Source organism: Cherax quadricarinatus, chromosome 47, assembly GCF_038502225.1.
Source record: "Cherax quadricarinatus isolate ZL_2023a chromosome 47, ASM3850222v1, whole genome shotgun sequence".
NCBI lineage: Eukaryota > Metazoa > Arthropoda > Malacostraca > Decapoda > Parastacidae > Cherax > Cherax quadricarinatus.
This window is the reverse complement of record NC_091338.1, coordinates 6,715,332-6,738,275: the sequence shown is the minus strand read 5'-3', so window position 1 is coordinate 6,738,275 and position 22,944 is coordinate 6,715,332. Positions and strand designations below refer to the sequence as shown.

General features: G+C 39.7%; 1 long non-coding RNA gene across 1 annotated transcript in view; it reads left to right on the top strand.

The window, feature by feature from the left end:
• Positions 1-22,944, top strand: part of LOC138854042 (uncharacterized) — a 373,067-nt gene that overhangs the window by 14,779 nt on the left and 335,344 nt on the right. The window contains exon 2 of the long non-coding RNA XR_011393224.1: positions 4,754-4,810. This is a non-coding gene — a long non-coding RNA (uncharacterized lncRNA). The remainder of the gene's footprint in view (positions 1-4,753; positions 4,811-22,944) is intronic.

Genomic DNA, 22,944 nt, shown 5'->3' with positions numbered 1-22,944 from the left:
GATTCAAGGGAGGGCAACTCCAGTTCGTTTGATCAACAGCTCTTCACCAGCACCCCTCAAGGAAGGTTCCTTGATGTTGGTGAGGGGCTCTTGATTTAGGAAATTGGATCTGTGCTCCAGTTCCCCGAATTAAGCCTGAATGCCTTCCACATCCCCCCCCAGGCGCTGTATAATCCTCCGGGTTTAGCGCTTCCCCTTGATTATAATAATAATCTTCACCAGCAATAACACCTTGAAGGACTTCGACCTGAGCATCATATATTCCAAGAATACTCGTGCCTTGTTTTTCCACAATATAAAGGAGGAAAAAATATTGCTTCTATAGAGAGAAGCAGTCACTAGATTATTTTATTAGCAACCAGTGGGGAAGAAGTAACGAGGTAGCAGAGCTAAAACAGAGTATCACTTGATAGATTTCTCTTTCATGATACGTGTAGTTTGCCGAGAGGTTCCGTCTCTTGATTATTATTGTAATCATGGGAGAGCCCAAACCAGTAGGGATTGTGCAGCGCTTGGGGGAGGGTGGAAGGTATTCAGGCTCAATTCAGGAAACTGGAGTATAGATCCAATTCCCAAGATCAAGAGCCTCCCCATCAGCGTCAAGGAACCTCCCTTGAGGGGCTCCTCTCGATGACTTGGCGAGATGGGATGTGGAGTGACTGAGTTCTGTTAGCTCAGTGAACTCTGCTCTCAATGCACTCGCTTGTGAGAATCAGCATCCTAGTGTTCCTCATGCCTCAGCCGAGTAGAAATACATGAGGGCATCCTCTCTTATAACTGTGAAATATCAAGGATGGCGACCAGCTGTCACACGGGACCTATAAATCACACAAATATACACCAGTTTCTCGCTCCAGTGATGGTACACATATAACCTTTTTTAGAATTTCTTAGTATTAGTCTAACTTTTTACGTTTAATTATCCTGATAGTCTATAAAGGCTTTAATTTTTAGATCAAAATATTTTTGGATCCAAATATAAGCTAGACATAAATAACAAAAAGGCACAATACCGTGACTGGAACAATACACAAATAACCCGCACATAAAAGAGAGAAGCTTACGACGACGTTTCGGTCCGACTTGGACCAATGACAAAGTCACACTAACAGAGGTGGAGCAGGACGGCTATATATAGGCAGGAAGAGGTGGTAGTAGTAGTAGTAGTAGTAGTAGTAGTAGTACAAGAATTGTATATAATACCGACAGGATGAAATTAAGACACATGCACAACGCCCGGGCATCCCCATCGTAGACGTTTCGCCATCCAGCCAGCCACTGGATGGCGAAACGTCCACAACAAAGACAACCAGACGCCGCACATGTCTTAATTTCAACAGTAGTTGTAGTAGAAGAAGAGGTAGTAGTAGTGGTAGCGGAAGAAGTGGGAAATAAGGAAGACGAGCCAGTCAAATACAAAGGAAGGGGAGCACTGCAAGAGAGCTAGATACCCACAGAGGGAGAGCAAGCGCACAGAGGTGCGTGAAAGGGGAAGTGGTGAAATAAAATAAATGAAGAAGGAACAGAAACACGAAACAGGAGAGAGAAAGACAACCCAGAGGAGAAAAGGAGAGAGGAAATGGGAAGAGGAAGAAGAAAAAGAAAAAGAAAAAGTGAGGATTCAGGTTAAGTCACGGGTGTTCTGAAGTTCGGAGCATTTTACAATGTAGTGGGAGAGGAAGTCATCTACAGAGACGAAGCCAGGGCTAAGGTTCATACAAGGAAAGTTGTGTATTAGAGAGGATTCAACTAGACGGCGACTGTTCGAGTTGGAAGTAGGGAAGACAGTTTTAGCAGAAGACCAGTCAATAGGATGGCTATGATCTCTGACGTGACAGAAAAGAGCATTGTTAGTGTCGGCAAGCCTAACACTATTTTTGTGCTCCCTAAGTCTGTCAGAAAGAGATCGACCAGTTTCTCCGAAGTATTGAAGAGGACAGGAGGAGAAAGAAATAGAGTAGACACCAGGAACATCTGTAGAGGGAGGAAAGGTATGAACGAGATTAGTGCGAAGAGTGTTAGTCTGGCGGAAGGTAAGCTTAATGTCTAAGGGACGGAGAGAATTGTTGAGATTAGAAAGACCGGAAATGTAGGGAAGGCAGAGGATAGAAAAGTTCCCATGAGTAGAGAGTTTGGGAGAGAAGAAATTGCGTTTAGCACGTGAGAGGGCAGAGTCTATGAAATGGGAAGGGTAGCCAAGACGGGAGAACGAATTATGAAGAGTGGAAATTTCTGCTGGAAGGAACTGAGGATCACAGATGCGGAGGGCACGGAGAAAGCGGGAGATAAGAACACTTTTCTTGACAGGGGAAGCATGATAGGAAAAGTAGTGAATGTACATGCCACTGTGCATAGGTTTACGGTAAACGGAAAAGGAAAAACCTGTATCTGAGCGGTGGACATGGACATCAAGGAAAGGAAGTAAGGAATTAGATTCCCATTCAGCTTTAAACTTTATGGAAGGGGCAAGATTATTAAGAGCTTCAAGAAAAGGTTGGAAGAGACTGGAGTCATGAGGCCACAGAGCAAAGATGTCATCCACATAGCGGAGCCAGAGTGAAGGTTGCACATCGAGGGTAGGAAGAAGAACAGTCTCGAAGTATTCCATGTAAAGATTAGCAAGGACAGGAGAGAGAGGAGAGCCCATAGCGACACCGAAGGTTTGAGAATAATATTTCCCTTGGAAGGAAAAGGAGTTAGAGTCCACACAGAGGCGGATCAGTGGGGATAGGGAGATGAAGAAACCCTTCATGGGCCTTCTCTCTAAGGAAATCAAGGACATCATCAAGAGGGACATTGGTGAAGAGGGACTCAACGTCAAGACTAAGCATCTTACAGGTTGGGAGAGAGCGAACCCGTTCAATGAAGTCTTGAGAGTGACGGAGGTGGGCAGGAGAAAAAGTACCAAGAAAGGGAGTGAGGGTTTTGGCCAGCTAAGAAGCAAGAGAATAAGAGACAGAACCTCTAGAGGATATGATAGGACGAAGAGGAATATCAGGTTTATGGCCTTCCCAAAACTCATAAACCTGATATTCCTCTTCGTCCTATCATATCCTCTAGAGGTTCTGTCTCTTATTCTCTTGCTTCTTGGCTGGCCAAAACCCTCACTCCCTTGGTACTTTTTCTCCTGCCCACCTCCGTCACTCTCAAGACTTCATTGAACGGGTTCGCTCTCTCCCAACCTGTAAGATGCTTAGTCTTGACGTTGAGTCCCTCTTCACCAATGTCCCTCTTGATGATGTCCTTGATTTCCTTAGAGAGAAGGCCCATGAAGGCCCATGAAACGTCGTCGTAAGCTTCTCTCTTTTATGTGCGGGTTATTTGTGTATAAGCTAGACATTTTTCTAAAAATATAAATTTCCTTTATGACAAAAAAATAATAATACGTTAACACTCCATGTTGCACAGCTCTAAAATAGTTATGACAGCGGTTACAAACTACTGTATATGCATCCAGAATGCGCACGACATAAAGTAGTTCAACAAGATAGAATATATTTTTACACTGAATTATATATATCCTTCACTAGGACGTCAGTTACATAACGAAAGATATCCAACCCCGCCCTCAAGGGAGGTTCATTGACGCTAGTGAGGGGCTCTTGATCTAGGGAATTTGATCTGTGCTCCGGTTCCCTTAATTGAGCCTGAATACCTTGCGCCCCCCCCCCCCTTACATGCGCTGTATAATCCTACGGGTTTAGCGCTCCCCCATGATTATAATAATTCAACCCCCAAAAAATAGTGAACAAATTACACCACGATTATTCAGCCCTCAAGTGTATTTTTTCAGCATTACAAAGGGGATTATTACCTTCATGGAGGAAGTATTACACCGTATTTTTCTCTAGATAATTTACATCAACGTTCAGAGTTTGAGGCCATTATAAAAAAGGCATTCTTAAGTTATTACACAAAAGCCAATTTCGAAATTGTTTCAATAAAACCGACAAGTTGGCATCTACACGTCCGAAATTAATTCAAACCAATTTGAAGCCGATCAGAAGAGGCGTTCTCAAATTATCACATGGTGACACTTCAAGGGTGGTCCTTGATGCTGGTCAGGGGCTCTTGATTTAGGAAATTGAAGCAGTGGTCCAGTTCCCTGAATTGAGCCTCAATGCCTTCCATTTTCCCTCCCTCCAAGCACTGTATCATCCCTGCGGTTTAGCGCTACCCATAATCAGATGGTGACAGATCTCACAATGAGTTTAATAAAAGTAGCAAATTGGAATTTAAACAGCCCAATTGCAGTGGGACTTTTACCTTGAGCAAAACACATAGGAACATATTATTGGAACACTGCAACAAACCAATTGGCCCATGCAAGGCAGGTTCAGTTCACACCCATCCACACAAACTCGTATACCATCCAACCTATATAGAAAGCTACCCAAAATTGTTGCTTCACTGGCGCTGCTAATATAAAACCAGCACTTCCTTAATTTTGTTCTAAAGCTAAATCTGTCCATCTTTATTCTTTTTCTACGAGTGCTGTCCTGTCTTAGATATTTTCGGTACGTTATTTATATCCGTTTTATTTATTCCTGTTTTTCATTTGTTCATTTCGGTTATATACCCCATAATTCTGTACCTTTACATAGAATGCATATTCAGTGCCTTTAGGTGATCTTTGTAGGAGAGGTTTCTGATACATGGTTTCAACTTTATTAACCATCTCTGTACGTTTTCGTTAATATGGAGGCCAGAACTGAGCAACAAAGTTTTCAATCTCGTTTCAATTTTATTCCAGGTCGTGTGTTGACCAAGAAAACATCTGAATACATTGAGATTATGGATCAAGAACAAGGTAAGTGTTATAGTTCATTTAATGTGTTTTTATTTTAATCTCTAAAGATTATATTACGCGGTTTTCCAAAACCTGGTATTGGGAAGTAGCATTGTAATATAAATCCCCTTTCCGTTTGAACTAAATCTCATTTAAGGTTTATAACTCGACAACAGATCAATAAGTCTTCAGTTTTCTAGCCTTCCAGTCGTAATTTTAAACCGAGGATGCACAATCAGTGGCCTACCCGCCACATGCAGTATTTGAGTAACACAATTGCTGCCCTCAGTATCTTGTGTAAAACATCCAAATTACCACTGACATGACACTCGGTACCTTCCGTTGGCTTTCACTTTCAAGGTGAACTTAGCTGTTTTCCAACATACTAAAACATGTTTGAAAACTGCAGTATGAATCAGAAAGTTAAAAACTCGACGCGACAGATTTGAGTTCTCCATGAGGATTTTAACAAACGGTTTGGAGATTTAAAAACAAAACAACAATTTGCAGCTATTTAGTAATCCTTTTGTATCGCGTAGTGTCACTGAACTATAAGCTTAGTTTGAATGGTACAGCCACACAGTATGCACAGAATGTCTTTAATCTGGAAGCATTTAGCTTAGTGTTGAGCTTTATCAAATCTTGACGACCATCATCAGTGAGCGAGACGTCGTGAGACTCTTCCATATTTGTCACCGTTTGCTGGTTAAACCCATTTAGAATTAATTAATCATAGGGTCTGTGGCATAACCCAATCAAAGTTTATGGAAAACCTAGAAAATACTTGAGTCACTATTTATGGTATCATGGACACTGAAGACGAGTGTCCATATTCGCATAAAATGGCTATTTATTCTGACTTGGCTCCGCTTACGTCTGCCAGTAAACATTAAATCTCAGCAAGTCAGATTCGAAATAGACTTAATGACGACAATTTACACTCCATATTGCGACTGGCAGCCACGAAATTTAATTTCAACGTCAAAAACTCTGAAGAAAAATAGTATGTGCTAGAAAGTTACTCAGAATATATAATTTGACGGTCTAAAATATTGTGATCTGTATAAATTGTTTTGGTACTCATTCGTCAGTCGGTCTTTAAATGTACATCTAGAAATGAAAAGTTATGCAACCTTGATTTAAACGATCTGCAGCATTTTCGGTCACGTGTGATGCAGCGAGGTGCACTGATTTTTAAAGATTTTTTTTAGCTTTTATTATCCTACACGGTCCATGACCTAGACCACTACCTGTTACAAGCATCTGATCTGCCAGGATGATGGTTCTGTAGGCCTGAAGGCGATTAGTGATTTTGGCATTATAAGTAATATTTACACAAATAACCCGCACATAGAAGAGAGGAGCTTACGACGACGTTTCGGTCCAAGTCGGACCGAAACGTCGTCGTAAGCTCCTCTCTTCTATGTGCGGGTTATTTGTGTATCGTTCCAGTCACGGTATTGTGCCTTTTTTTGTTATTTAAGTAATATTTAATTCGAGATGACTCGTAGTTCAGTTAAAGAGTCCGTCGAGATCATCCCCAATGGACCCGAGTTCACCCCAGAACGAGGCGAGGCGTATGGGCAACTCATTGTTAACACCCGTTGCCCTCAAATTGAGATAATCCTAGTGGTTTTCGTATTTTTTATTCTCCAAGCTGTTTTATCATAACGGGAGAATGGTTGGAGCATGTTAGAGGAAGGGTTAAGTTACTCTTTAGATCTTTAGGTGCCACTTTACCAGTTTTATTGAAGAAATTTAATATTTCCATGCAGTAGCTTGAGAAAGTGGTGAAAAAGACATAATTGCAGAGAGGAACTTTATGAAAACTTCTCGGCTTTGTATCATTTGTCTCCAGATTGAGAATGTTTCATCTGGTGTATCTTGCTTAGAGAAAGCGTCAGATTTTTATTAGGCATTATTTGTGCCAACATGTCAGTAATTATAAAAAATAGAGAAATATATTTAATTGCATACCTTTTGTGGGAATTTATTAAGCTGAAATAAATCCCACTGGGACCATTGTAAATAAAACCATAGCGAAATCATGAGTCAGCACATTATTATTATATTATAAATTGCAGGTTTTAGGTAGAATTAAAATGTTAGAAGCAATAGAATTAAAATGTTAGAGCTAATAGTAGAATTAAAATGTTAGAGCTAATAGTAGAATTAAAATGTTAGAGCTAATAGTAGAATTAAAATATGTAGTTACATAGAGACATCTAGCGGTTCTCCGATAAACTAGAGGAGGGAGAAGGACGCTGAGAGCACCTCCTTACAAGCTACTATCTCTTGACTCCCACACGGATTCCCAACGTTACCTGGCAGTTAACAACGTGCTTCAGAGGGGTCTCAACGAATTTGTGGATACTAGAATCTGCGCCAGACCCGTTGGTGATATTTCTGTATTTAACCCCCAAGTCACGTGGCCACAATACTTGGGTGGGGAAATTCACGGTTAATAAGCGTGCCCCATGACCGACGATCAGGTAATTTGTAATTGATGTTTACTACCGTTTACAGTGTTTACTCCTGAAGTGTTGTTGTGAGACTGAGACGATAGGAGTCTCGGGGGACACTGTCAACAGTCCTTGCTGGAGAGCTCACGAGGAGGTGGATACTACATACAGTTTCATACCTTTGTTAAGTACATAGATATAAAGGTATTAAACTGTAAATGCATAACCATTTTAAGTATACTTTATACATTTTTGCACAGTCCCCTTAAACTACAGTTTTATATACGCCATCAGTTTCAGAAAAGCCGCCCTGTGTGGCTAAACGTAGTCAATAAACAGCAAAATATTGCATTTATGTCACCGTTCCTTCCCCCTTCTTTTATTATGAAAGTGTTTGACTGGGGGATATTTACAGCTTCTGTTCTTGTTAGAGTTGAACTACACATCCTGAAACATTTTGAGGGTAACCTAGATGTGTAAGGTTTCTTAATAGCGTTGAACTGAAGCTCCTGGATCTCTTTTATAACAGGGCTGAATTTTGGATTTTACTTTTCTGAGGGCTTTTGAACCGCAACTCGTCTGCCTTGTGAGCGTCTTGAGAAGGGCTATTAGGCTTCTTGCCTGGGTTGAAGTATTATATATATATATATATATATATATATATATAAATATATATATATATATATATATATATATATATATATATATATATATATAATGTGTGTGTGTGTGTCGTGCCGAATAGGTAAAACTTGCAATTTGGCTTAAATAACAACGCTCTTCTTGCCGAATATTCAGGCGAAAATTTGTGTATGCAATATTTCGCAAAAATCATACAGAACCTAACAAAAAATATATTAAATTATTATTATAAAATTATTGTAAAATATGCTTAGCTGGATTAGGCTAAATTATATTGCTCTTGTTATAAGGTTAGGTAAATTTTCTAAGGTTCTTTTGGTACAAAATTATTAATTTTTACAGTAACATAAATTAAAAAAAATGTCTTTAAACGTATAAGAGAAAATTTTAGAAAAGATTTAATTTTAAATTTTAAACGAGTTCTTGCTAATTGTCCAGTTTTACCTATTCGGCACGACATACACATGTGCAGCGACCGAAACACATCAAATTATCATGATCAGGGTGAAACGCTAAATCCAGAGGGGTTATACAAGGATAAGAAATAAATTTAATCCAAGAAAGGGAAAGAGTTACAGTTCCTAAGATCAAGAGCCCTTCGCCGGCATCAAGGCCAAGTTAATACTGATAATAACAATGATAATTATGTAATGTGATATGAAAAATTAAGCTTCACTGGATCTTTTATTGGTAATAGGATTTGAAAAAAAGAAGGTCTGTTAATAAGCAGTTTAGTATAAAAATGTTGGAGTTGAAAAACCTCTTAAGAGCTTCGCCTAGTTGCTGGTGAAATGCTTTTGATCCATAGAACTGTAGCGACACTACGCTTTCTTGGATCAAACCTAATTAACTACTCTTTCCCGGGGTCGTATAACCCCTACAAGTTTAGCGATTTTTAATAATAATGTAATTTAAGTCCTCTATTTCGAGCGAAATCTTCGGGAAAGTATATACTGATTATGTATTGACAGGGTAAACCTCTCTTGTAATAACACAATATCGAAAATTTATATCCTTACCATCCCTGAATTAACAAAGGGTTTTTGAACCAAGGAAATGGAGCTACGTAACTATTAGCAGCGTATTCCCTTAAGGAAACTCCCTGCCAGTGAAAGGCTCTTATTCCAGGATTTTTGGGTCATTTTTTCACTAGTATTAACCAAACAAACTTTGCTAAAAATTTATGTAATATAAAATATTACGAATGATTTTACATAAAAATTGTTGACGCTAGGGTGCGTGTTCTTCAAGTGATTCGACAATTCCCTTCCTTGAATCAAAGCTGATCACTTCTCCCCCGCAGCTGCAAGAACAATACGGGTTTGGCGTTTTAACAGTTGTATTATATTTAAATACATTTAAATAATATTTATTAAGAAGGCAGATAACTGCCGATAATTTCAGGGAAATGGACACAAAAGGTATTGGCTTAGGACATCTTTATTCAAGACGTTACTCTCCTTGCACCTTCATTAGTGTCCATGCTCCTTCAGTAATAATAATAATAGTAATAATTAAGAGCAACAGTAGCAACTAAAATACAGATGTGTGTGTCTTGTTAATGTTACTTTCCACCTTACGTGGTGTTGGTGTTTTGTTTGTCAGAGGAAAGGGAATTTTTTTTTTTTTGTCTTGAATCGTAATCATAGCTATGATGGCTTCATGACTTTTCGCTGGCTTGTCGGTCTACCAAGTAAATTTTGACCTGAAGAACTGGATTAACTCTAGGACAAGTTCCCCAAGTTAGTTGTTGATTAGACTGTGGTATATACGTCGGACTTCTTGCGACTAGCACCAACAGACTGGTTGATCAGGTCATCCCACCGGGAGGCCTTGTCTGGGACCGAGTCTCGGGATTAAAATACCGCCCAAATAGCCAACCCATTCTCGCACCATGATAAACTTTTAGATTTGGACGTTTTCTATATTATTCTAGGCTACTTGGTTGCCCTGCGTATCGCAGTTTGTTTCTAATTTGTTTTTAGTATATTTTATGCTTGTGTAACCAGATCCAACCTGACCCAAATTAGGTTAACCTAACCTAAAGAAAATACGATGTGGAGGAAAATAGAAAACTCTTAAAACTGACTTTGATCAAAGCGTCGAAAATTGACGTTTGAAAATGTGGATGGGCTGAAATAATTGACACCATTGGTGATATTAGTTCTATTCCTGACAGTTTCAAAATAAAGGTTTTATTAAATACAGGAAGTCCTGCATTTGTGTGTGTGTGTGTGTGTGTGTGTGTGTGTGTGTGTGTGTGTGTGTGCGCAAAATACGGCCAGTCTTAGTTGCATAGCATCATACGATGCGCTGGACGATTTTTCACCTCGTATAAAAAAAATAAATGACGTATTTCATTCAGGGGAAGGATCATTATATATTTTTGTGAAACGATTGACCACTGAGAGCCATTTTCTGTTTTCCAACCATCAGTACAAATACCAAAGAACTTACTGGATAAATATGCAAGCTTTTAAGCTGGTTGTAAATTTATAATAAATACTGAATGAAATAAGTTAAAAAATAACGTATCTGCCTATATTGGCTAGGCTAGTACAGGCTTCTAATTATTAAGATAAATTAGATATGTCGTGCCGAATAGGTGAAATTGGTCAGTTAGCAAGAACTCGTTTAAAAATTAAGTCTTTTTCTAAAATTTTATCTTATACGTTTAAAGATCATTTTTTCTTTTATGTTAATATAAAAATTAATAATTTTGTACTAAAAGAACCTTCGGAAACTTACCTAATCTTATGGTAATAAGCGCAATTTATGTATTAATATTGTAGAATTACTGACAGTATGTTAAGTAGGACACAGGTGCAGCTAATGTGACATTTTATTGTGGTAACGTTTCGCTCTACAGGAGCTTTGTCAAGCCGTTACAAACAATACATGGACACAGAGGGTATATATAGGCTTTGAGTGAGGTGTAGTATAAATTATCAGTATAATATTCTGTCCTGTGTTATTATTTATTTGTGAAGCTCTAAACCAGTGTGGGTCATTCAGTTCATTAGTTTGTGGAAGCTCGATCCTCCGTCCGCTAATCGTGAAACAGACATACTACTCTTGTAGTTAGATTTACCCAACGTGTGCGAGTTGCAGCTGGAACACTTTTGGCGACAAACAACGGGCAGGTAGTCGTCCACCTGCCAAAGTAGCCTCGCCTAGACGTGTGCACATTTGAGGCAGCCGCGGCGCGACGCTGACACACTAGGAGTCTAGGCAAACCAATAAGGGGACGAAAGACATAATTCAGCGTAAGCCAGTATTTAGAGGTTATAATAGAGGTTTGTATCTGTCTTTTTAAATGCCCTTTCTGTCTTCAAGACGGAACTTGATAAGGTATCCCAGGTTTATGATTTATATATAGTTCAGTGAATCATCTCTCCTCACCGCCCGGTTTCTAAATTAGAAAGGAAATGTTACGGAAATAAGGCACTGTTAAATAACATGAGTGCACAGCAGATTTTGAATGAAAGTAGGGGTTTGTGTAGATGTACTTGTCATGTAAGACATTGCAAATATGCTGGCGGTATTCTCTACCAATATATTACCATGTACTTGTCATCTTATATGTTTCCCAAGTAATAGCTTTTATATCCTTTACTCATGTGCAAGTTAATTGCTCTAACATATTGTATTACTACTACTATTACTACCACTAGTATTGCACCTCACTCTGAGCCTATATATACCCTCTGTGTCCATGTACTGTTTGTAACAGCTTGACAAAGCTCCTGGAGAGCGAAACGTTGCCACAATAAAATGTCACATTAGTTGCACTTGTGTCCTTTTACTTTAAATATTGTCGGTAATTCTACCAACTCTATTACAATCTTATATGTTCTTGAAAAGATTTTGAATCCTCCCAGAGAGCAAAACTTTCAACAGGCTTACGTTTCTCTCTCCTTTTGTACGACGATAGTACCTCCGTGGATGGTTGCTATTTATCAACGAGTGTACTGCAGGATAGTAGCACCTTCCTAGTGGTTACTGTCTACGAACTCATTTCTCACTGATATTACTGGAGAGTAGCACCGTCTATGAAGACTGAAGTTAGCTCAGAATTACCTCTCCACTTCTGTTGTCTCCAGTGTTATAATCGCCTGCATTCGAGTGAAGAAGCCTGCTGCTCTGCCGAAACATTTCGACAATAGAGATATCTAAGTGTTGCACATGTGTGTTACTCATAAACTTGTAAATAATGTATAATATATGTAATATGATGCTGTCAGCCAACCTACTGATTACCTAGGCACGGCTCACCAGTTAGCTGGACGATTCACCAGTTCGTTGCGCGGATAATCCCCAGATCAGGAGTAGTCTGGTTATAGCAGCCTCTCCTCAGAATGGTGTGCTTGCTGCCTATAACTCTGGGTAAAGCAATCTCCGTAATGACTCCACCGATGCGAGTTATACCGTCTGGTTTTATGCCCTCGATATAGAAATTGCAGTTTAATGTTTAACAGCCAGAGCACCTAGGCTGCCTGTCTATCCCTTCCGACATGCAGCAATTTCTATAACCGTTTGTGTGCATATTTATATGTGAATGAATCTGTTCTACGACGGAACCTCGTCAAGAAAATTACTAGCCAATTTTATTGTGTTTCTGAGTGGTATCAGCAACGAGGTTCGGGAAGTATATGTGGAAGCCATGTTTCATGTTTATGTGGAAGTCTTGTTCTTGTTCCCCATCACTACCTTCTCCCTCACCCACTACCTTCTCCCTCACCCACTACCTTCTCCCTCACCCACTGCCTTCTCCCTCACCCAATACCTTCTCCCTCACCCAATAATTTCTCCCTCACCCACTATCTTCTCCATCACCACATTACCTTCCCATCACTGTGGTGCTGTGGGTAATGATACGAGTAGTCAAAAAAGCGGCTGGGGGGTCCCTTCCGGAAAAAGGCATGCGGCTGGGAGGTCCCTTCCGGTTTAGGGCCTTCCACTGAGCGGTGTATCCGGTTTAGGCCTTCTACAGGGAGGTCCCTTCCGGTCTAGGACCAGCGGCTGGAGGGTCACCTTTCCACACCTAGGTGTTACTTCCGGTTTTGACCATGACCTCGCCCTCGAGACTACCTCACCCTTGACCCCCCAACCAGTACCCCCGCCCCACGACCCCCCTTCGCGACCCCCGCCCCGCGCGCCCGCGCGCCCGCCCGCGCCCTTCGCGACCCCCGCCCGCGCGCCCGCCCGCGCGCCCCGCCCCGCCCGCGCGCCCGCCCGCGCCCTTCGCGAGCCCCGCCCGCTCCTTCTGCTGCGCCTTCTGCAGCGTCGTCCGGATCGCCCCCGCGCCTCGAATTTTTTTTTCTTATGATCTCCTTGGATCAAGGTTTTTGGATTCCCCCCTACGGGGTTTCGAATTTTTTTTGAATTTCATTTTCTTGTGCTCTCCATCTCCTCGGATCAAGGTTTTTGGATTCCCCCCTATGGGGTTTTTCGAAATTCTCCATCTCCTCAGATCAAATTTTTTGGGTACCCCTCCTTTCACCCCCATCCCCAAACAATTTCTCGAAATCAAATTCTCCATCTCCTTGGATCAAGTTTTTTTTGGGTACCCCTCCTTTCACCCCAAATTTTCTCGACAATACCATGACTCCATCTCCTCGGATCAAGTTTTTTGGATCCCCCCTATGGGGTTTTCGAAATTCTCCATCTCCTTGGATCAAATTTTTGGATTACCCCTCCCACTTTCACCCCAAATTTTCTCGACAATACCATGACTCCATCTCCTCAGATCAAATTTTTAAGGTTCCCCCTCCCACTTTCACCCCCCCAATCCCAAAAATTTCTCGATAATACAAGTTTTTGGATTCCCCCCCCCCTATGGGGGTTTTGAATTTTCTTATGATCACCTTGGATCAAATTTTTGGATTACCCCTCCCACTTTCACCCACCCCCCAACCTCAAATTTTTCTCGATAATACCAAGTTTTTGGATTCCCTCCTATGGGGTTTTCGAAATTCCTCGGATCAAAGTTTTTGGAATCCCCCCTCTGGGGGTAAGCATTCAAAATAGACTCCTCCTATGGGGGCATGCTTACTACAGGTCTAAACATCTTCCCCTTATTATTTTAAAATGAACTAAAAGTTTCCGCTCATTAAGTCAAATGAACTAAGAAGGGTGTTTACTCGGCGGTCAGTGACGTCACGCGCACACAGGTTGAATCAGGTCGCCCCCTATGTCAGTGACGTCACGTGATGACCGCGCACACAGGTTGAATCTTGTCTACCCTTTTACCCACCCTCCCAAACCCTCACACTCCAACCAACACCTCACAATTTTCACTCATAACCCCCAATTTTTCTCGTTTTAACCCTTTTAGTTCATTAAAGTTAATAAGGGGGCACATGCATCAGAAAGTCACCACATCGCTTACATCCACTTTCGTTAAATTCACTACTCACAATTTTACATATTACGAAGTTAAATACGCACTTTTACTTTGAACATCTTCAAAACACTCTCATAAATCATTTGAATACTCACAAAAAATACCTTTATACATTTCCAAACAACACTGAAATACTCCAAAAAAACATCATTCGAACACCCCCAAATCACCTCTGAATACTCCCAGAACACCTTCATAAATACTCTTGCACATCATTTGAACACCTTCATAAGTACTCTCATAATCATTTGTACACCTTCAAAAACACCTTTGAATACTCACATAAACACCCTTGAACACCTTCAAAACACCTTCAAAGCACTCTCATAATCATTTGAACACACTCAAAACACCTTTGAATAACCTCAAAACACCTTTGAACACCTTCAAAACACCCTTGAACACCTTCAAAACACCCTTGAACACCTTCAAAAACAACATTTGAACACACTCAAAACACCTTTGAACATTTCCAAAACACCATTTGAGTACTCCCAAATACACCACTGAATACTAAAACACCACTGAATACACTCAAAACACCACCAAAATCACCATGAAACACTTCCAAAAAACACAATTTGAGTACTCCCAATTACACCACTGAATACTGCTAAAACACCGCTGAATTCAATCAAAACACCCTTCAACACCTTCAAAACGCCTTTGAACACCTTTGAACATTTCCAAAAACACTATTTGAGTACTCCCAATTACACCACTGATTACTACTAAAACACCGCTGAATTCAATCAAAACACCTTTGAACACCTTCAAAACACCCTTGAACACCCTTGATCACCTTCAAAAAACAACATTTGAACACACTCAAAACACCTTTGAACACCTTTGAACATTTCCAAACAACACTGAAACACTTCCAAAAAACACAATTTGAGTACTCCCAATTACACCACTGATTACTACTAAAACACCGCTGAATTCAATCAAAACACCCTTCAACACCTTCAAACACCCTTGAACACCTTCAAAACACTCTTGAACACCTTCAAAAACACCTTTGAACATTTCCAAAACACTATTTGAGTACTCCCAATTACACCACTGAATACTACTAAAACACCGATGAATTCAATCAAAACACCCTTCAACACCTTCAAAACACCTTTGAACACCTTTGAACATTTCCAAAAAACACTCTCATAATCATTTGAACACACTCAAAACACCTTTGAATAAACTCAAAACACCTTTGAACACCTTCAAAACACCCTTGAACACCCTTGATCACCTTCAAAAAAAAACATTTGAACACACTCAAAACACCTTTGAACACTTCCAAAAAACACAATTTGAGTACTCCCAATTACACCACTGAATACTACTAAAACACCGCTGAATTCAATCAAAACACCCTTCAACACCTTCAAAACACCTTTGAACACCTTTGAACATTTCCAAAACACTATTTGAGTACTCCCAATTACACCACTGATTACTACTAAAACACCGCTGAATTCAATCAAAACACCCTTCATCACCTTCAAACACCCTTGAACACACTCAAAACACCCTTCAACACCTTCAAAACACCTTTGAACACCTTCAAAACACCTTTGAACACATTCAAAACACTCTCATAATCATTTGAACACACTCAAAACACCTTTTGAACACCTTTGAACACCTTCAAAACACCCTTGAACACCCTTGATCACCTTCAAAAAACAACATTTGAACACACTCAAAACACCTTTGAACACCTTTGAACATTTCCAAACAACACTGAAACACTTCCAAAAACACCATTTGAGTACTCCCAAATACACCACTGAATACTAAAACACCACTGAATACACTCAAAACACCACCAAAATCACCATAAACTAAGATCAACACCCACATCCCACAACACCCACAACCCACAACACCCACAATTTTTTCTCGTTTTATCTAATTTCATCAGAAAAAGTCCCAACAACAACCCACTTATAACATTTTTTTTCGGTATCTCTAGTTCGACAACAACACCCACAACACCCACATCCCAGAACACCCATGAACATTTCCAAAACACTATTTGAGTACTCCCAATTACACCACTGATTACTACTAAAACACCGCTGAATTCAATCAAAACACCCTTCAACACCTTCAAACACCCTTGAACACCTTCAAAACACTCTTGAACACTTTCAAAAACACCTTTGAACATTTCCAATCAACACTGAAACACTTCCAAAAAACACAATTTGAGTACTCCCTATTACACCACTGATTACTACTAAAACACCGCTGAATTCAATCAAAACACCCTTCAACACCTTCAAACACCCTTGAACACACTCAAAACACCCTTCAACACCTTCAAAACACCTTTGATCACCTTCAAAAACACCTTTGAATACATTCAAAACACTCTCATAATCATTTGAACACACTCAAAACACCTTTGAATAACCTCAAAACACCTTTGAACACCTTCAAAACACCCTTGAACACCCTTGATCACCTTCAAAAAACAACATTTGAACACACTCAAAACACCTTTGAACACCTTTGAACATTTCCAAACAACACTGAAACACTTCCAAAAACACCATTTGAGTACTCCCATATACACCACTGAATACTAAAACACCACTGAATACACTCAAAACACCACCAAAATCACCATAAACTAAGATCAACACCCACATCCCACAACACCCACAACACCCACAATTTTTTCTCGTTTTATCTAATTTCATCAGAAAGTCACAACACCCACACCTCCCATTTTTTTTCTCGTTTAACCCTTTTAGTTCATTAAAGTTAATAAGGGGCCACACTACATCAGAAAAAGTCACAAAAACAACCCACTTATAACGTCTTTTCGATATCTCTAGTTCGACAACAACACCCGCATCCCACATCACCCACATCCCACATCCCACACACACACACACACACACATCCCTAACCTAGCCTAACCTAACCTAACTTATCCTAACATAACCTAACCTAACCTAACCTAACCTAACCTAACCTAACCTAACTTATCCTAACCTAGCCTAACCTACCCTAACCTAACCTTACCTAACTTATCCTAACCTAACTTAACCTAGCCTAACCTAACCTAACTTAACCTAACCTAACCGAACCTACCCTAACCTAACCTTACCTAGCCTAACCTAACCTAACCTAACTTAACCTAACCCAACCTAACCTAACCTAGCCTAACCTAACTTAACCTAACCTAACCTAACCTACCCTAACCTAACTTATCCTAACCTAACCTAACCTATCTTAACCTTACCTAACCTAACCTAGCCGAACCTATCCTAACCTAACCTAAAATATATTAGAACAATTCCAAAATACATTAGAGTACTCCAGAATTACTTTGAACGACTCCATTTTTTTTTGGATATTTCCAAATTAGTTTTGAAAACTTTATCGTAAAATCGAACATTATTTTCTTGTTGGTAAACACACTCAATGGTAGAAATATTTACTCGATTTCCGAATAGAAACACTTTCCTTGCTCTGAGAGACTCATTGTGGGTCACCCCTTCCCCCCCCATCACCACTGGGGTAATGCGGTTCACACCCAAGGTAGATTTAAGATAATCATGAACACCTGCGCCAACTCAGGACAGACAGACGCCATGAAATGCGGGTAACATCCAAGGTAGAAAATCATCTCTTTCTAGACCAACTGTCTATCCTAACCTAACCTAACCTAACCTAACCTAATTCCTAACCTAACCTAACCTCACCTAACCGTACCTAACCTAACTCCATCAATCACCTCTATCCTAACCTAACCTAACCTAACCTAACTCCATCAAACACCTCTATCCTAACCTAACCTATCCTAACCTAACCTAACTCCATCAAACACCTCGAATACTACCTAACTTAACCTAACCTAACCTTACCTAACCTACCGAACCTAACCTAACCTAACCTAACCTATCCTAACCTGTCCTAACCTAACCTAACCTAACCTAACCTAACCTAACCTAACTTATCCTAAGCTAACCTAACCTAACTTATCCTAACCTAACCTATCCTAACCTAACCTAAACACTGACTAACTTTGAACCAACTCTGAACACCACTGATCTTCTTCAAAAAATGCTCTGCACATCATTTGAACACCTTCAAAAAAAACACCATCAAACACCTCCGAATACTCCCAAAAAAAAACACTACTGATTACTACCAAATCACCACTGAATACTACCAATCACCGTCAAAATCACCAGAAACTAAGTTTAACATCACCATCTAACATCCTTTTTATAGAAATCCCCTCAAATCACTCTAACCAAGAACTCCCTCCCCATTTGGCGCATAAAAAAAAAAGCATGAACACAAACCTAATACGCAAACACTTAGTACATGATCACCATCAACTGAAAACATATCTTATACACACACATAATATAACACAATCACCAACTACAATCACCCATGTTCACTTACCTCAAAATCACTAATATCACAGAAAACAATCATTTTTATAAACATTTCACACACACACACACACACACACACACACACAAAAAAAAAAAAAAATAATATTTGACAATATCTAAGCGCACTCACCTCACTACCACCAACACACGATGTCTCACCTCACAGGACCGACGAGCTCACCTCCAGTGACGTCACACTCCCATTGTGTTACTTGGTGGTTGGTAACATCACACCTAACCCCCCTTGTTTCAACCTGTTGTACCCTACATTATCTAAGAACACTATATCCAAGACGATTACCAGATTTTATGATCCCCAACACCAAGATCACAGAAAACACACATTTTTATAATTATTCACACAAAAAATCACGATCACCAATTCCATATCATGTTTACCGTCATCTATCAACACTAATCACCAAGATCACCAAAAAAAAATCTAAGATCATGCATCTCAAAACTACTATGATCACTGAAAACACTTATTTTTTAAACATTCGCACAAAAATAAGACATACACAAAAATACCACATCACTTCCACCAACATCTATAACATAACATGAGCACTATAACATATCACTATCACAAAAAAAAAAAATAATACACAAACACCCACATATTATACATTTCAATTGGAAATTTAAGACATGAGACATACTCACCAAATCTAAGACATTCACCTCCAACTAAGACATACACATCACCCCTAAAACTTCCTTCCTTATTCATTCCGTATATCTCCTAGAGCTGTTTTAACCCCGACGGTTCCATCACGACGTAGGAGCCAGAGGAACCATCACCACTCCAACACCACCTACTACACTCTGGCTCCTACGTCTTGGTGGATCCGTCGGGGTTAAAACAGCTCTAGGAGATATACGGAATGAATAAGGAAGGAAGTTTTAGGGGTGATGTGTATGTCTTAGTTGGAGGTGAATGTCTTAGATTTGGTGAGTATGTCTCATGTCTTAAATTTCCAATTGAAATGTATAATATGTGGGTGTTTGTGTATTATTTTTTTTGTGATAGTGATATGTTATAGTGCTCATGTTATGTTATAGATGTTGGTGGAAGTGATGTGGTATTTTTGTGTATGTCTTATTTTTGTGCGAATGTTTAAAAAATAAGTGTTTTCAGTGATCATAGTAGTTTTGAGATGCATGATCTTAGATTTTTTTTTGGTGATCTTGGTGATTAGTGTTGATAGATGACGGTAAACATGATATGGAATTGGTGATCGTGATTTTTTGTGTGAATAATTATAAAAATGTGTGTTTTCTGTGATCTTGGTGTTGGGGATCATAAAATCTGGTAATCGTCTTGGATATAGTGTTCTTAGATAATGTAGGGTACAACAGGTTGAAACAAGGGGGTTAGGTGTGATGTTACCAACCACCAAGTAACACAATGGGAGTGTGACGTCACTGGAGGTGAGCTCGTCGGTCCTGTGAGGTGAGACATCGTGTGTTGGTGGTAGTGAGGTGAGTGCGCTTAGATATTGTCAAATATTATTTTTTTTTTTTTTTTTGTGTGTGTGTGTGTGTGTGAAATGTTTATAAAAATGATTGTTTTCTGTGATATTAGTGATTTTGAGGTAAGTGAACATGGGTGATTGTAGTTGGTGATTGTGTTATATTATGTGTGTGTATAAGATATGTTTTCAGTTGATGGTGATCATGTACTAAGTGTTTGCGTATTAGGTTTGTGTTCATGCTTTTTTTTTATGCGCCAAATGGGGAGGGAGTTCTTGGTTATAGTGATTTGAGGGGATTTCTATAAAAAGGATGTTAGATGGTGATGTTAAACTTAGTTTCTGGTGATTTTGACGGTGATTGGTAGTATTCAGTGGTGATTTGGTAGTAATCAGTAGTGTTTTTTTTTGGGAGTATTCGGAGGTGTTTGATGGTGTTTTTTTTTGAAGGTGTTCAAATGATGTGCAGAGCATTTTTTGAAGAAGATCAGTGGTGTTCAGAGTTGGTTCAAAGTTAGTCAGTGTTTAGGTTAGGTTAGGATAGGTTAGGTTAGGATAAGTTAGGTTAGGTTAGCTTAGGATAAGTTAGGTTAGGTTAGGTTAGGTTAGGTTAGGATAGGTTAGGTTAGGTTAGGTTGGGACAGGTTAGGATAGGTTAGGTTAGGTTAGGTTAGGTTCGGTAGGTTAGGTAAGGTTAGGTTAGGTTAAGTTAGGTAGTATTCGAGGTGTTTGATGGAGTTAGGTTAGGTTAGGATAGGTTAGGTTAGGTTAGGATAGAGGTGTTTGATGGAGTTAGGTTGGGTTAGGTTAGGTTAGGTTAGGTTAGGATAGAGGTGATTGATGGAGTTAGGTTAGGTTCGGTTAGGTGAGGTTAGGTTAGGTTAGGAATTAGGTTAGGTTAGGTTAGGATAGACAGTTGGTCTGGAAAGAGATGATTTTCTACCTTGGATGTTACCCGCATTACATGGCGCCTGTCTGTCCTGAGTTGACGCAGGTGTTATGTTCTACCTTGGGTGTGAACCGCATTACCCCAGTGCTGATGGGGGGGGAAGGGGTGACCCACAATGAGTCTCTCAGAGCGAGGACAGTGTTTCTATTCGGAAATCGAGTAAATATTTCTACCATTGAGTGTGTTTTACCAACAAGAAAATAATGTTCGATTTTACGATAAAGTTTTCAAAACTAATTTGGAAATATCCAAAAAAAAATGGAGTCGTTCAAAGTAATTCTGGAGTACTCTAATGTATTTTGGAAGTGTTCCAATATATTTTAGGTTAGGTTAGGATAGGTTCGGCTAGGTTAGGTTAGGTAAGGTTAAGATAGGTTAGGTTAGGTTAGGATAAGTTAGGTTAGGTTAGGTTAGGTTAGGTTAAGTTAGGTTAGGCTAGGTTAGGTTAGGTTAGGTTGGGTTAGGTTAAGTTAGGTTAGGTTAGGTTAGGCTAGGTTAGGTTAGGTAAGGTTAGGTTAGGGTAGGTTCGGTTAGGTTAGGTTAGGTTAGGTTAAGTTAGGTTAGGTTAGGCTAGGTTAGGTTAGGTTAGGATAATTTAGGTAAGGTTAGGTTAGGTTAGGCTAGGTTAGGATAAGTTAGGTTAGGTTAGGTTAGGTTAGGTTAGGTTAGGTTATGTTAGGATAAGTTAGGTTAGGTTAGGCTAGGTTAGGGATGTGTGTGTGTGTGTGTCTGTGTGTGTGTGTGTGGGGGATGTGGGATGTGGGTGATGTGGGATGTGGGTGTTGTTGTCGAACTAGAGATAGACGTATAGTGGGTTGTTTTTGTGGATGTAGTGTGGCCCCTTATTAACTTTAATGAACTAGGTTATGGGGGGTGTGGGTGTTGTGACTTTCTGATGAAATTAGATAAAACGAGAAAAAATTGTGGGTGTTGTGGGTTGTGGGTGTTGTGGGATGTGGGTGATGTGGGATGCGGGTGTTGTTGTCGAACTAGAGATATCGAAAAGACGTTATAAGTGGGTTGTTTTTGTGACTTTTTCTGATGTAGTGTGGCCCCTTATTAACTTTAATGAACTAAAAGGGTTAAAACGAGAAAAAAAATGGGAGGTGTGGGTGTTGTGACTTTCTGATGAAATTAGATAAAACGAGAAAAAATTGTGGGTGTTGTGGGTGTTGTGGGATGTGGGTGTTGATCTTAGTTTATGGTGATTTTGGTGGTGTTTTGAGTGTATTCAGTGGTGTTTTAGTATTCAGTGGTGTATATGGGAGTACTCAAATGGTGTTTTTGGAAGTGTTTCAGTGTTGTTTGGAAATGTTCAAAGGTGTTCAAAGGTGTTTTGAGTGTGTTCAAATGTTGTTTTTTGAAGGTGATCAAGGGTGTTCAAGGGTGTTTTGAAGGTGTTCAAAGGTGTTTTGAGGTTATTCAAAGGTGTTTTGAGTGTGTTCAAATGATTATGAGAGTGTTTTGAATGTATTCAAAGGTGTTTTTGAAGGTGATCAAAGGTGTTTTGAAGGTGTTGAAGGGTGTTTTGAGTGTGTTCAAGGGTGTTTGAAGGTGTTGAAGGGTGTTTTGATTGAATTCAGCGGTGTTTTAGTAGTAATCAGTGGTGTAATAGGGAGTACTCAAATTGTGTTTTTTGGAAGTGTTTCAGTGTTGATTGGAAATGTTCAAAGGTGTTTTTGAAAGTGTTCAAGAGTGTTTTGAAGGTGTTCAAGGGTGTTTGAAGGTGTTGAAGGGTGTTTTGATTGAATTCAGCGGTGTTTTAGTAGTAATCAGTGGTGTAATTGGGAGTAC